Consider the following 15,158-nt stretch of genomic DNA (forward strand, 5'->3'; position numbering starts at 1 on the left):
TGAAACTGTGTTAGAGATGTCACCCTTTCTGATTTCAAAATATAACGCTATAGTAACCAAGATGGTGTGGTATTGGCAGAAAGACAGACATATGGACAAATGGAACAGGGAGTCCAGTAATAAGCTCTTCCATATGTGGTCTAATCATCTTTGACAGGGTGCCAAGACTACACAATGTGGAAAGGACAGTCTCGTCAACAAATGGTGTCAGGAAAACTGGATATACACATCCAAAAGAATGAAGTTAGGCCATTACACCATATATAAAAATTAACCCCAAACGCTTTTAAGACCTAACTGTAAGACCTAAAAGTACAAAAATCCTAGAAAAAAACACTAGAGAAAAACTTCAGGACTTTGGGTTTGGCAATGATTCCATAGCTATGATAGCAAAAGCATAGGGAACAAATGCAAAAATAGACAAACGGGGTGATTTAGAACTTAAAAATGTCTGTCCATCTAGAGAAACAATCAATAGAGTGAAAAGACAATCCACAAAAGGGGAAGAAATATTTTCAAATCGTATATATGATAAGGGTTAGGATCCAGAGTTTATAAGGAACTCTTATAATTCAACAACAACAACAACAACAACAGCAACAACAAAATGACCTGATTAAAAAAATAAGTAGAGGACTTAAAACAATTCTCCATGTAAGATATACAAGTGATCAAAAAGCATATGAAAAAATTCTCAACGTCACTACTCATAAGATAAATGCAAATAAAAGCCATAATTAGACATTGGGACCTTTGCACACTGTTGTTGGGAATGTAAAATGGTGCAACCATTGATCAAGAGATAGACACAACGAAAATGTCCATCAGTAGAAGAAATGATAAAGAAAATGTGTCATATGCTTACAATGGAATATTATGCAGCTTTTTAAAAGAAAGAAATTCTGTCATATGTTACAACATGAATGAATCTTGAGGACACTATGAAATAATTCAGTTAGAAAAGGACAAATACTGTATGATTCCATTCATATGAAGTCACTAAAGCAGTCAAAGTCAGAGAAAATAGAAAGGTGGTAGCCAAGGGCTGGGGGTGAATGGAAGAAATTAGTGTTTAATAGCTACAGAGTTTCAACTTTTACAAGATGAAAACGTCTAGAAATTTGTTGCACAAGAATGTGAATATACTTAACACAGCTGAACTATACCCTTAAAAACGGGAGATGGTAAATTTAATGTTAAGTGTTTTTTACCATAATAAAAAAGAAAGCAAATCCATTATAATTCAGGCCAATTTTTATCACATACACAAGTTAATTATCTTAAATTCTGCAATAAATAAAAAATGTCTAGCATGGTTTAAAAACAAGTGAAATTGCTTTGTTCTAGGAGAACAAAGACCTGTAAGACCTGTCACATGTGAGAAGAAAACACCCTGCTAATTACCAGAATGATGTTCTCCAAACAAGTCTGGCAGTTTAAAAAAACAATCCCTCAAATAGTAAACCAAGGCTTTAAAGGCCCAGAATTGGCAAGGTACACATTTTAAAAGAGTCCTACAAACAATTATACAATTAGATTCGATTTTTTTCGCCCAACAAGATATGTTTGGGACACTCTGCTCTGAATATAAAATTTCAGAGAAAATGGACTGCATTTCCATCTAAGTTCATCACCGTCAGTGCACTTGGCAACAACTCTCATTTTCCCCACAGAACTGTGTTAGATGAGATTTAGTTTAAAAAAAAAAAAAAAGACAATATTTGGTGGGATTTAGAGCTAGGAGTTGGGAAAAAGAAATATGCATTCAGAATAGGATGTTACGACTTTTCAACTTTAAAAATGGTATGAAAGTGGTACACATTCAGTAGAAACCACACTTCAGAGCCCATACAACACCATTCTGGTTTTCATTTTTAGTACAGTATTCGATTACATGAGAATTCAACATTTTATTAATAAAATAGGCTTTATGTTAGGTGACTTTCTCTAATTGTGTTTAGACTTTGTCTAAAAGTGTTCTGAGTATATTTAAGGTAGGCTTTAATGTTTGGCAGGTTAGGTGTATTAAATGGGTTTTTGACTTAATGATATTTTCAACTTATAATGAATTTATCTAGATGTAACTATTGTTAAGTTGAGGAACACCTGTACATGAATTCTCTGTGTCTCAGATTCTGTAGCTAAACTTAAAGCCAATTATACATAGTGGGCCTTCAAGTACTTATTGGAGTCTCCATAATGCATTAAGGAAACAATAAAATGTATCCCTTTGAAAATTATAATAACTAAATGATTCCCTATGTGAAAGTATTCAGCGTAGGGCCTGGAAAAAATGCAGCACATAGTGGGCCCTCAAGTACTTATTTGAATCTCTGGAACTTTATCAAGTTTGCCATTAAATTTCATTTTCATCCTGTTATTGGGAGGGAATGAATGAACAAATTGTCTCTAAGATGCTTAGGTATGGCTAATGTTTGGTTTTACTTGTCATTTCCAGTATAGTTTTCCATCAGTATCGATGGAATTAATAGTGTTAGAAATCCAGAGCCCAAATATTACCTTAAACTAAATTAAAAACCTAGGCAGGAAAATTATAAAACACAAATCTCCATCCTGAAAATTAACATCATTCATAAGTAGTGTAGACACAGTAATAAAGAAGTAAAATTTTGATCCCCAAATGAAGAAAAATGTCTTGTTTGGACATGTGCTTTTATGCACGTTTTCTATGGTGACCAAATTCATGTTATGTAGAAATGTTTTGAAAAACTATTCTTTTAGCCTTCTCAGTCTCCAAATAGATCCAGAGCTAATGCAGCATTCAAACTTGCTTATTTAAATTTAGGAATGGATTAAACATTGTGAAATATGATTTTTGTTCAAGGAAGCTTTCCTTCTGGCCCTATAAAATTAAGAAATGCATTGCCTTGACGCAAACTCTCCCTCTAGCCACTCCCATGGAGGGAAGGGTAAAGCCAGACTCCATTATGTGGACAAGCTCCCGGAAGGATCCCTCTGTGCTGAAGCCTACTCTGCCTTCTGCTGCAGGTCCAAGTGTTGATAGTTACACCTATAAGGGCTTTAAGCTGTTTGAAACAGGAATATAAGCTGTTTGAAACTGGAAAGAGTTAAGAATGTGGCTTCTGGAGAGGCAGACCTGGTTTCAAATTCAGCTCTGTGACCTTGGGCAAGTTATTGAAGCTTTCTAAGTCTCAGTTTCCTCTTTTAGAACATGGCGATCATAAAACTTACTTTTCAAGAGTGGTAGAAAATTAAAATGAGATGTCAAATGTAAAGCCTTTGGCAGAGGGCCTGACACATAGTGAGTGCTCAATAGATGTTTGTCGTCATTACTTCCAGGTTTGCTGTCTCATATTGAATCTGAGTACTGAGTATTGTTTTTGTGGGTATTTGGGGATGAAAGGCAGGAATGAGTAGTTGAAATCAATTGAGGGTGCCTTTTGTGGTATCATCCGCTCTAAGTTCTAAACCTTAAATAATGTAGATGGCTAGTGCAGATGGAGCCAAAGAGAGAAACTCTATAGCAAATTCTTTATGGAGTGTACATTTTATTTCCCTTGGGAAGGAAAAGAGGGCTTCATAAATACATTGTGAATGCTGAATCTACATTGACAAAATTTAAAGATGTTCATATTTCTTAGACCTTTGCCTGGCCCCGACCCTTTCTGATTCTTAGATTTCTTTTCTTCAACCATTTCCCAAAATTATGTTCCTGGTTCACACATGACCCAAAACCAAACACCCTGTAGCATGTGTTAGTGTTTGCTGATGGAGGGCGCATATTAGAAGAACAACTATACTAGTCTCCATAATGCATTAAGGAAACAATAAAGTGTATCCCTTCGCAAGGACTTAGTAGAGCTTGCTTAGGCTCTTTTGCATAAGGAACTATTCCTAAGAGCCCACGCATCATTCATCAGCAAGCACTGCAGCCTCCTGTCTGAATGGGTCAAGCAACAGAACAAGGATGCCCTCCAGGGAAAAGATTCTTAATTTTGGCTTCACCACAAACTTTCTGGACGACCTTGAACAAGTCATGTAACTTTGTTTCCTATTTTATGTATTTTATGGCAAGTGGTTTGAGAGTAAAAGTAGTCACAGCTTCTGAGACCAAAAGGAACCCCAGAAAGTCATCTTATCAACCCTTTCTATGAGTTTCATGGAAAGCTATATTGCCAGCCCTTTTCAGAGAGGCCAATTCTTCCTCACTCTCCCTCTCTCTTTCCCTTTTTTGTTATTAAATTGTTACAGAGGGTTGGAGGAGTGTGAATATGCCAAAGATCTCAAACTTATAATGGCTTCAAGGGCCAGGTAGGTCAAGGTAATTGAGTCAACCCAGTAGGAAGCAGTGGTCATATAAAAAGCAGGAGAGTTCATGAACTCCAAAAGGTCTCCAAAAATGTTTTAGCTGTGCAAGCCAAACAGAACCCATTTGCTTTCCGAGTCTTTTTATGGCCCTGGCCAGTTTGCAACCTCTGAATTATGTAAGTATAGTAGCACCTGTAATGCTGAGCTAAAGGGAATGTGTGATCACTAAATGATTACATATAAATTTTCAAATATTATTGGCAAATACTCCATATGTGGGAACCTGTAATTACAAACTCAGTTTATTATGATGAAGAAAACGTTTTTTTTTTTTTTGTGCTATTAAAGCATTACATTCACAAAAATTCACTTGACGTATCTTTCTTTTGGAAAACCTACTTAAAAGGGCAAATAGAACACTAGTTATCCCCTGGGTGATCCAAATTGACCCAGTTAATTGCCAGGGGAACAAAATAAAATCCAAGTACCTTGAACCCCGATTCAGTGTTTATATGAACATTTTAAATTCCTGTGGTGGTTTTTCTGGTTCCTAGAGAAGACTTGATTATCTTTTCCCTAATTTTGCTTTCTTTTTCCTTCTCCCATTTTAGTATTATTAGTTTATTAATAGGAACAAAAATTTGCTAGTGTGCTTGGGTGAAGCTTGGGTGCTTCAATGCAAATGTGTTAGTTTGCATTGAAGAGGATGGGCACAAGTGATCTGTTGATTCCTCCTGTTTTCTTCCTCGCTCAGACCAGGGTACACACTGCAGGTACAGACTGGGTCAACATCTCTGAGAAAAGCCCAGAGGCACAGCTGTTCTCTAAGCTGAGCATAAAAGCTAGGGTCACAGTTCAGTCAATGTGTAAGAAGACGTGCGCATGGACAGACAGCACGTTAGCCCTTCCAGGGTTGGCCAGGCATGGTAGGCAGGGGAGGACTAGACTAGATGGCTTAAAAATTACACAGAAAATTTACAAAACAAATGAAAAATGAAAAGCCAAAAGCCCAGTGCTAACTGGCATGAATCTAAATCCAAGTAGATGGCTTGGGATGGTCAGGAAGGGAACTTGTGGAAGAGCCCTGGGGAACAGCGCTGATCTCAGATTCTGACTTGGCTTCAGCTGATCCAAGGCAAGCAGGCAGAAGCACAAACTATTAAAGTTGGAAAAGGCCTTGAGATCACCTGGCACATCTACAATCACCTAGTACAGAGGACACTTCAGAGAGATGAGGTCACATATTTAGAGGACAAACTTGACTATTCCCAACCTCCAAGCACATTGTACTGTATGCTACAGAACCCCACATGGCTTCACCTAGTCTAGAATTAGTTTAAATTCAAATTCTTTACCACTTGGACAGAGTCTATAACCGTTTGAAGGGCATTGGCCTTTAGTGCTCCATTAATCAACATTTATTAATGGCATAGGAAAACATCATTCAATTTAGGGATAGTTCAATGGCTTTTTTTCTTTAATAAACTCCATTTTGACATTTGGTTAGGTAGATCGGGATAGGTTAGATAACACAGTTAATTATGCTAATGACCAACTTTTCCAAAAAATTAGTCAGATCAGTTAAATAATGGTCATTGATTTTTTTTAACATGGCAGCAAATTGATCATGTTGATCTGTGGTACATAGCATGGCCAAATTGCAAGTTTAATTTTTAAAATGCATCAATTAAATTTCTCTTAATTTGGTGATGGAATGCGTGTTGCAAACTCTCGAAAGCAGGGGTCCTCAAACTGTGGCCCACAGGCCACATGAGGCGGTGTGATTGTGTTTGTTCCCGTTTTGGTTTTTTACTTCAAAATAAGATATGTGCAGTGTGCATAGGAATTTGTTCACAATTTTTTCTTTTAAACTATAGTCCGGCCCTCCAACAGTCTGAGGGACAGTGAATTGGCGCCCTGTTTAAAAAGTTTGAGGATGCCTGCTCTAAAGGCATATAAAGTCAAAAAAGGGAAGTGTATAGAGAATTCGAAATAGGAATTGGTACTGGGCATTCAAGATAGGAGACCCCTCATGAATATCAATATTATAATATAGATATAACTAACTTTACTAATAGACTTATTTTAATACTATGTAAAAGACTAATCAGTATACTGTGTGACTTACATGTATATGGTGTAAAGCATGATCATCTCTATTTTTCATGAAGAGATTAAGTTATTGATCTTAAGTAAGCCAGTAATTATGGGCATAGGGTTCATGCCCTAATGCTATCTAACTCTGAATCCTGTCTGGTTTTCAAATATGGTTTGCGAATCAGTGAAGTACAGAGATCGGGGTACAGGATCAAGAGTTAGAGGGCCCAGGTCCTAGAAAGTAGGTTCTATGAGAAACCAATGAATAGAGATATTAAGTAACCTGTTTGTGACACAACTAGAAAACAATGGAGGCAGGAGTCAAACTGAGTCATTCCAGTTTTAAAGCCTATGCTGTAAGTACCACCTCCCACATGTCACATAGTCATCCTAAGAATGTCCAATTATAAATCAAATGAATGGGACTATCAATGAAGTTGGAGGAATATAGGGCCATTGCCTATAAGCATTTATTTACAGCTCTTGAAGGTAATACAGATTCTTTCCAAATGATTTGACCTCAAAAAGTCACAGTGAAGACCTAGGGACAGTTTACCTGTTTGCCAAATAGCTTGGGTACCACAAAGACATCCTCTATTCTTTGGGAAATGGTAGAGTAGATTCTAGAATACTAGGAAGATCTTAAAGCAAAGGCAGTTTTTATTGAGTCTTAAGTGAGAATATGATAGGTCTCAGATTTCTAATTTATTTTATTTTTATGTACAAGTACCCAAGCAAATTTCAAATTTCCTTCTCCCTCAGACAAAACAATGGGACAGGACTCAGGAGGTTCAACCTACAATCTCCCCAGGTATCAAGTGACTACCTTCAAGATCCAATTATTCCCTTGTCAGCTCATTTCCAGGATGTATTTTCTTTTTCTTTTTTTTTTTTGTAGAGACAGAGTCTCACTGTACCGCCCTCGGGTAGAGTGCCGTGGCATCACACGGCTCACAGCAACCTCTAACTCTTGGGCTTACGCGATTCTCTTGCCTCAGCCTCCCGAGCAGCTGGGACTACAGGCGCCCGCCACAATGCCCAGCTATTTTTTTTTTTTGTTGCAGTTTGGCCGGGGCTGGGTTTGAACCCGCCACCCTCGGTATATGGGGCCGGCGCCCTCCTCACTGAGCCACAGGCGCCGCCTCCAGGATGTATTTTCAAAGGCAATGTCATTTTTGAAGGTAAGAATAAAGTCACACCTTATTTTAATAAGACAATGCTAATTAAATCTTTGCATTCCAGTTACTTAGGATTTCAATTTTGCAGTTTAATGATAAGCCTCTTTAGAGGATTCTCCTCTGCAAGCACTGTGTTAAAAAGCACATATCTTTCTATACCTTAGAGAGGCTGAATCACACCCAAAGCATTTCTAATTGTCTTGGAAAGTTTTCCAAACAAGTTAAATGCTTCACCAAAAAAAAAATCAAAAAAATAAAACAAAAAATGGGCATCCACCAAGAAAAGGGCTCAGGAAAGACAGGAAGTATCCTTTCCACATAATAAAGTATTTTCTAACCTTATAGACACTTCTCATTTTTTCACTTCTGAATGTTCACTGTAGCATAGTTTTGGCTGAACTATGTAAGAACTAGTTGTAAGAAGAACGGCACTGAGTGCTTATTAAGCTTTTATTATGCAACATGCACTGAGAGCTTTATATAAATTATTTCATTTAATGCTCACAACCCTATGGAGTGAGTTTCCTATTTTTATGGATGTCAAAATGGAGACTCAGGAAAATGAAGTAACCTGGCTGAAGTCCTGGAGCCAGTGCAGTAGAGTGGCAGAGGTTTTCTGTGAATCCAGGAATCTGATGCCAGAGTCGAAATCACACCCCCTTCCTATCGCAACCTGCCTGGGCAGGGAAAATCCTTGCCAATATTTCCATATGTCAGTGTGATAGTGTGAGTCTCAAGGAGTAGGGAATTTGTTTCTGTCTTGTCCAAAATGAGACATCTAAGGTCATAGTGGGCACTCAATAAACAAATAAGTAACAGAATCAATTAAAATGTGCTTTCATGTGCCCAAATATGGCAACAGTTTTAAGCTTGCAAATCCTCACAGTCCTGCTGCATCTCTGGTTCTTTTCTACTATGCTTTAAAAAAAAAATGCCTTACTGTAACAAAAAAAAAAAAACAAACCTTGCAATTTAGCTGAAATCTGCTCCTCATCTATCTTAATGCTTATGATTGAGAAATGCATGCTCTCTTATCCATCCTTTGCTCTCGACTCTGATGAAATTGGGGTCAGTCTAAAGGCAAGAGGTCCAATAAAACGAATTGAACCAGATTAATTTAATTAAATTAAAAAATACCCATTGAGTATTTACTATGTCACAGGGTTAGGAAGCCCAGACCCTGTCCTCAAAGAGCTTATAATCTTATGACGGAGACTAAGATTAATATACAAGTGTCTCTGTAAAAGGAGACAGATGTCAAAAGAGAAGAATAAAGAGATATGTGGATCTATGGAAGGAGAGATGAGAATTGCCAACCTGTGATTGTTCCATCAGTACCATCCAATACAATTTCCTGCGATGACAGAAATATTCTGTATCTGCACTGCCCATCAGCATGGTAGCTCTTTGAGTGGCTACTGAGCATTTGAATTGTGGCTGATGGGAATAAGAAATAGATTTTCTTTTTTTTTCTTTTGACAACGAGTCTCACTCTGTGGCCCTAGAGTGCTGTAGCATCATCATAGCTCAGAGCAACCTCTGTCTCCCGGGCTCAAACGATCTTCTTGCCTGAGCCTCTCGAGTAGCTGGGACTACAGGTGTGTGCCACTTTATCCACTTACTTTTTCTGTTTTTAGTAGAGACAGGATCTTGCTCTTGCTCAGGCTGGTCTCAAACTCCTGAGCTCAAGCAATCTACCACCTTGGCCTCCCAGAGAGTGCTAGGATTACAGACGTGAGCCACCAAGCCCAGCCGCTGAGAAATAGAATTTTTACATTTTATTTCCATTCATTTCAATTAAATTTAAATAGCCAGATGTGACCAGTGGCTATACCACATCAGGCAGCGCAGCCCTAGATATTCAAACTTAGCTGTTTATTAACCTGGAGATCATTTTTAAATGCAAATTTTTGTATCACATGGAGATTTTTATGAAGTGGGTCTGGGATGGGGTCTGGGAGTGTATGTATATATTAAGCAGCTTCACAGAGGGCTGTAATGCCAACCAAATTTGATTACTCTAGCCATAGGCCTGGCTCTAACCCACCACCACTCACAGGCTTAGAGGGTCTAGCAGGCATGTCAGCTGCTGCATGGTAACTGCAAAGACACAGCTAGACTTGGATTTCCTCTAAGCCACTCTATTCCATTCCTCTCTAGTCAATCATCACAGCATTCTCAGAGGTGACCTAAAGTCTTGGATTGAGGTCCAAGTTTATATTTTATTCATCATGCTAGGCACTGCATTTTACACATTGACTAGCCTGCACGTGCTCAATGAATGTTGGCTAAATCAATCAAGGTATGTCTCAAGATACATTTAAACAGTCTTCCATTTACTGGGTTTCTCTGTGCTACACCAGTGAGAACAAAGGCTGTCTGAAACAAGTATATGGATAACAGGAGTGCAAACAGCCAGAGCAGGAAAAGCCAGTGTACTCTTAAAAAGTTCACATAATTTGAATCCAGAAGGAAATGTATAGGGATAGAATTCTTTTGCCCAGACTCTCAGGATGAGGCAGACAACAGTTTTCAGAACAGAGTTCCTGTCAGGTATCACAGTGTTCCAGTGCTCTCCTTACTACTGTATTTCAAAGTCATAATCAGGGAAGAACATCTTGCATAGAGAAATAACCTAAACAAAAAATATTTAACCCTATACCAAATGTCATTATTCTTACCATATTTCCAAAAGAAAAGGCTGCTTACAATTGTTCAGAAATGAAGAGTTTTGATAGAAAGTTTGCTGCACAGGACCTAGCAGAACTGGGCACTCAGACATGGTTGTTGAATGAATACATAAGCCAGGTAAGTTAACGTTATGAATTGAGATAGTGACAGAAGACTCAAGAGAACAAGACATCAACCAATAACTGAACTATTTTTATTGCTCCTTTTAGTACCAGCAAATGCAATGATATCAAAAGTACCATGAAATCAATTAATTTTAGTCTTTTACAGATTATTTTAATTTGCTTCCTGTACTAGGTCTATATGAAATAATTGCTTTGTAATTAGCAGCATGATTAAATGTTAAATAAATGTTAAATCTTTGGTTTGGCAGCCTTAATATGCCTAGAAGGCCCAGTTTCATTCCTTTAGTACTTCACAGTATATTGCTTAGTATTTTCACTTCAGACAAATTTCACCAAGTCCTGTTAATAAATGTTGCATAAGGAGCTGCTGCTATAATGGCTTTGTATTGTAAATTCAACACTACAGATATGCCAATGAAAAAACAGACTCATCACTGTGGGCAGTGTAAGTGCCGATATGGAGGCTGCTAATAGCAAGCCATAGATTCTGGATGCTAACCAATTCAAGCAAATTCCATTAGACTGTATCATGTATCAGATTCTCATTTGCTCTCAGACTGAATTAAAGTTCAGTTTGTAATAGTGAAAATAATTCTCATCAAGAAAATGGCAAACATTTTCACATCCATTTTAGAACATTTCTTACATTTTACTTTGCTGAACTAAAGCTCTGTACTATCTTTCCTTGATTTCTTTTTTTGCTTTTTTCTTTAGTGTCATAAATGCAAGTGTATGAAGATTTACACAAAGACTTAAATTCTTTATAAAGAACTTGTGAGAATTTAAAATATTAAAAATGATCCAGTTATATAATAAAATCCACCATGAGTACCTATCAGAAGTCTTCTGCAATTTTCATGATTTTTCTTTTTTTCTTAAATTTTTAATCCAGTAGTCGTCTTTATTATCTGACATTTTAACTTTTTTTTTTTGAATTCTGGAAATATTTTATTTAGAAAAGATAATCATTAATTTTAAGATTTTTAAGTTTTCTTTTTTTGAATGTCACACTAACTTATATGTAAGATAGTACCAAATAATAAAAGTATTCACGTGCTGAATACAAAATAAATACAAAGTAACTGAAAAACAAATTAGTTGTCCATTGATTCACTTTGTTTTCCCCTTGTGCATCTTCTGTTTTATTTTTCTTTGCCTTTTGTAAATCCTTTTCTTCCTTGCTTTCAAATCCACTTTGGGCTCGGGTTTTACCCACTGGATTTCTATCGGTTTTTCCTCAGCTGGTATAACAAACACATCTGCAGTGGGATCATGGGGAACAAGTGTCTTTGGCGCTTTCATTCTGCACCTCTTTCACTTGCTGTTTCTCTTTGTATTTTGCAGCTGTGATGGATTTTATGAGATGTCAATGCATGTTTGGTGACTGGTAGTGAGGATTTCCATATAAAGTTGGTCCTCCAAAACTTTCTTGGAAAATTTTTACGAGATTTAATACAAAACGAGGTCCTATTTCTACAAGAGCAGCATCTTCTTCTATGATCTGAAAGTTCTGAAACCATATTCTATTATCCAAAATGGAGAAAGTAAATACATGGTCCACAAATGGTTGGCCTTTCGGATGATACCATGGTGTACTAAAGATCTGAATTAAGAGTTCTTTTAACAAAGCATAATGTGGTAACTCATCAAAAGCAGGGTCAAAAGACAAAAGCCGAGAACCTTTCAAACAGTTTCCAGTCATCTTTAGTTCAGCGAGGGTATGAATATTTTGAACAAGGAATTTAGCAGATGGCGCATGAGGTGAATTTGGAAGCCACATATAGAGATCCTGTTTTTTCTTAGCTTCAAAATAGATGCATATTACAGTTTTTCATTTCACAGACCTCATTAATCACAAATAATTTATCTTCATAATCCATTTTAGTATCTGCTTTAGAATGAGGCATCAGTGTTCTCAAGTCCTACATCAAATGTCTTGTTCTGAAATTTATTCCTCTGGAAGAAAAGATGAGAATCCGTTCCTTATTTTTCCACTTGCCCTTGCAAACGGGGCCTGGGATATGGTCTCTCTCTTCCTTCTTCACTTACTCTGCAGCGACTGCACCCCCCAGCTGGCATCTTTTTCATTTCTTTTTGGCTTCTTTGCCTGAGCCACCAGGTCTCCACATCGCTTTCTCTTGGTTGCCACCATTTTGCTCCAGCGCCCACGTTCAGGGCCTCCATTTTAATTAAAAAAAAAACAAAAAAACGAAAAACATCCAGTGTCCTTAGATGGGAGCCTTTAGCTCTAATCTAGTGCTATTTCTCTGAAGTGTCTGCCTAGAATTTGCCAATTAGAAGACTAAGTAAACACTGTTTAAACTTTGACTGAGAAAATGTCAAGAACATATCCTTTTCACATTAAAATGTTCCTTTAAAATTTGAAGACGGATATATATATGGCACTGTCTATAGCCTTAGCGTAAAGGATAAAGACAGTAGTGTTCAGGTGAATGACATTATTTGTCCTTTGACTTGATAGAACTCAAGCAGACTGAATGCTGTCTTTTTTAAAGAAGCAAAATAAAGCCATCTGTCCCTGAACTCTTAAACTAAACTTGGTTTCAAATTCCTTTTCTAAACTATTTTTGTATGTACGTATAACTTTATTCTAATAAGGACTTAAAGAATTTGATTTTATTAACCATTGCACGTAAAAGGTGTGCCTGTCTGTTCTAACCTTCCCTCTGAAGGTTGGGGGCCACTGTGGATCTCTGAGGAAGGGTGTCCCAATGGCCAAAGACAAGGATGGGGAGAGGAATACAAAATAAAAATCATAGCAGTTGCTTTACCTATGTTTTCGTACAATAGTAGGACTGACCATCAGCTTAACGGGTTTTCTAGGTGGCAGATGGTGGAGCTTCTTAGCCTCCATAATCATGTGAGCCAGTTCCTGTCATGAAGCTCGCTCTCTCCCTCTCCATCCCTCCATCCTACTGGTTCTCAGTAGAATCACGACTAATCCAATGGTGTCAAATTCCCACAGGTAATAGATGAAAGAGCTGAGATTAAATCAGCACATGTTCCTTTCCATCTCAATTGTCCTATTGGACTTCCAAGAATATACTACACTATTCTCTTAGATACAGAGACACTCAGATGAACACTAACTTGTAGAGTAAAACATTGGCTAATTAGAAGATAAGGTTCAAGGAATTTGCAAATTTAATTTTCTGGTTTAATTTTCTGAAGGTTTTCTAGAAGGCTTTCAGTTTTAAACTTTAATATCTACTTTCTTGCCTTTGATAAGGATAGTTATATATTCTTTTTAAAGATAGTTTTCTTCAAGACCCCAATAATGAACTCATATTGGAATTTATTTTTTAATCTAAAGCCCTGGTTAAGTTATTTTCTTCTCATTTTCCCCTTTCTTCTCAAAGTGGACTCCAGGGGGAAAAATATCTAGTTAATTAGGATTTCTTCTAATCAAGTTTTCAAATTGTTTTGGCAAATTAAAATCAGGTGAAAGCTACCTCCCTGAATTTGAAATAGTTTCTTATTATAGATTTTCCTTGATGCCAGTGTGTTCCCATATCTTAGTATGCATTTGAAACTAATGGTCCAAAACACAAAATGCTCACACGGTGGATGACCTGGACACCATAAATCCAGCAGTGCACATTAGTGGGATGGTCTTTAATCATGCAGTTTAGGCCTTGTGTAATCAAATGGTGCGAAGGAACAGCTGATGACATTAAAATGCCAGCAGGCATAATATTAATAAATCATAGCGCATTCTGTAGTTTCTCTTCAATGCATTTATTAAATTAAAAGTAAAAAGAGCAATTTGAATCGAACATCCATATTGTCATTTATAACCATTAAAATAGAAAGTAAGCTACTGCTATTACAAGATCATGTTTATTACCTTACCTCTTTACCTCCTGGTTTTCTAATAGAAACTATAGTTATGCTTTGAACTTTAAATATAGAAATTATGCTTTAATGAAGCAAAATAAACTTTCTAATAGAAACTGTAGTTGTGCTTTGAACTCAAATATAGAAATCATTTTTTAATGAGGACCGACTAAATAAAAAGGTTATGTCTTAACAAAATACACTATAGAATAAATTGCAGTGCAATCTTGTCTGTCTAGGACTACCATGCACCTTAGAAGTTTCTGTAGAGTTTTAGGTTTATGGGGACCTAATTTAAACTATGGAATGCTCAAATGGCTACAATATTGAGAAAATATTTTTAATGGTGGTTTATTATTACTTGAAATTATATTTAAATGAAGATAATAACAATTATAATTTGAAAACAACACTAAAAGCTAAGAATTATTTTCTTGGAGAATTAAGCAACTTTAAGTACTAAGCTTCAGCAAGTTGGCATAAAATTGTGAGAAGTAGCTTCTTTCCAGTTCATGGTTTTCAAGCCTCAAAAATCTAACCAGCACATGTTAGCACTCACCAAAAAATTCTAGGCAGAGAAATGTTACCATCAACATGTATTTGGTAATTAGGGTTTTGTATCATTCCAAATGCCCACAGCAGTGACAGCAATGAATTGGAATAGTGTACTGAGCAACTTTTCTGCTGTGTAAGGCACTGGGGCAGGGGGAGACGGGGACCTACAGAGCATCCCAGGAGGAGGGGGAATGGTGTGCACAGAAGTGGTATTCTGAGCCAATTACAAGCATTTCTTTCTCAATCTGAGTTCAGAGACATCATGTTGGTAAATTAAAACTGGTCATACAAATCAGGTCTTATCTTTTTGGAGGGTAGGCTCTTAAACATTTACCAGCACACCACCAGTAAAAGAGAACCAAAG

General features: G+C 37.0%; 1 protein-coding gene and 1 pseudogene across 2 annotated transcripts in view; both read right to left on the reverse strand.

Moving 5' to 3' along the window:
• Positions 1 to 15,158, reverse strand: part of LRRN1 (leucine rich repeat neuronal 1) — a 37,632-nt gene that overhangs the window by 7,723 nt on the left and 14,751 nt on the right. The window lies entirely within an intron of this gene.
• On the reverse strand, positions 11,492 to 12,533 carry LOC128592376 (ribosome biogenesis protein BRX1 homolog; annotated as a pseudogene).

The sequence above is a fragment of the Nycticebus coucang genome, chromosome 8, assembly GCF_027406575.1.
Source record: "Nycticebus coucang isolate mNycCou1 chromosome 8, mNycCou1.pri, whole genome shotgun sequence".
In the NCBI taxonomy this organism is placed as follows: domain Eukaryota; kingdom Metazoa; phylum Chordata; class Mammalia; order Primates; family Lorisidae; genus Nycticebus; species Nycticebus coucang.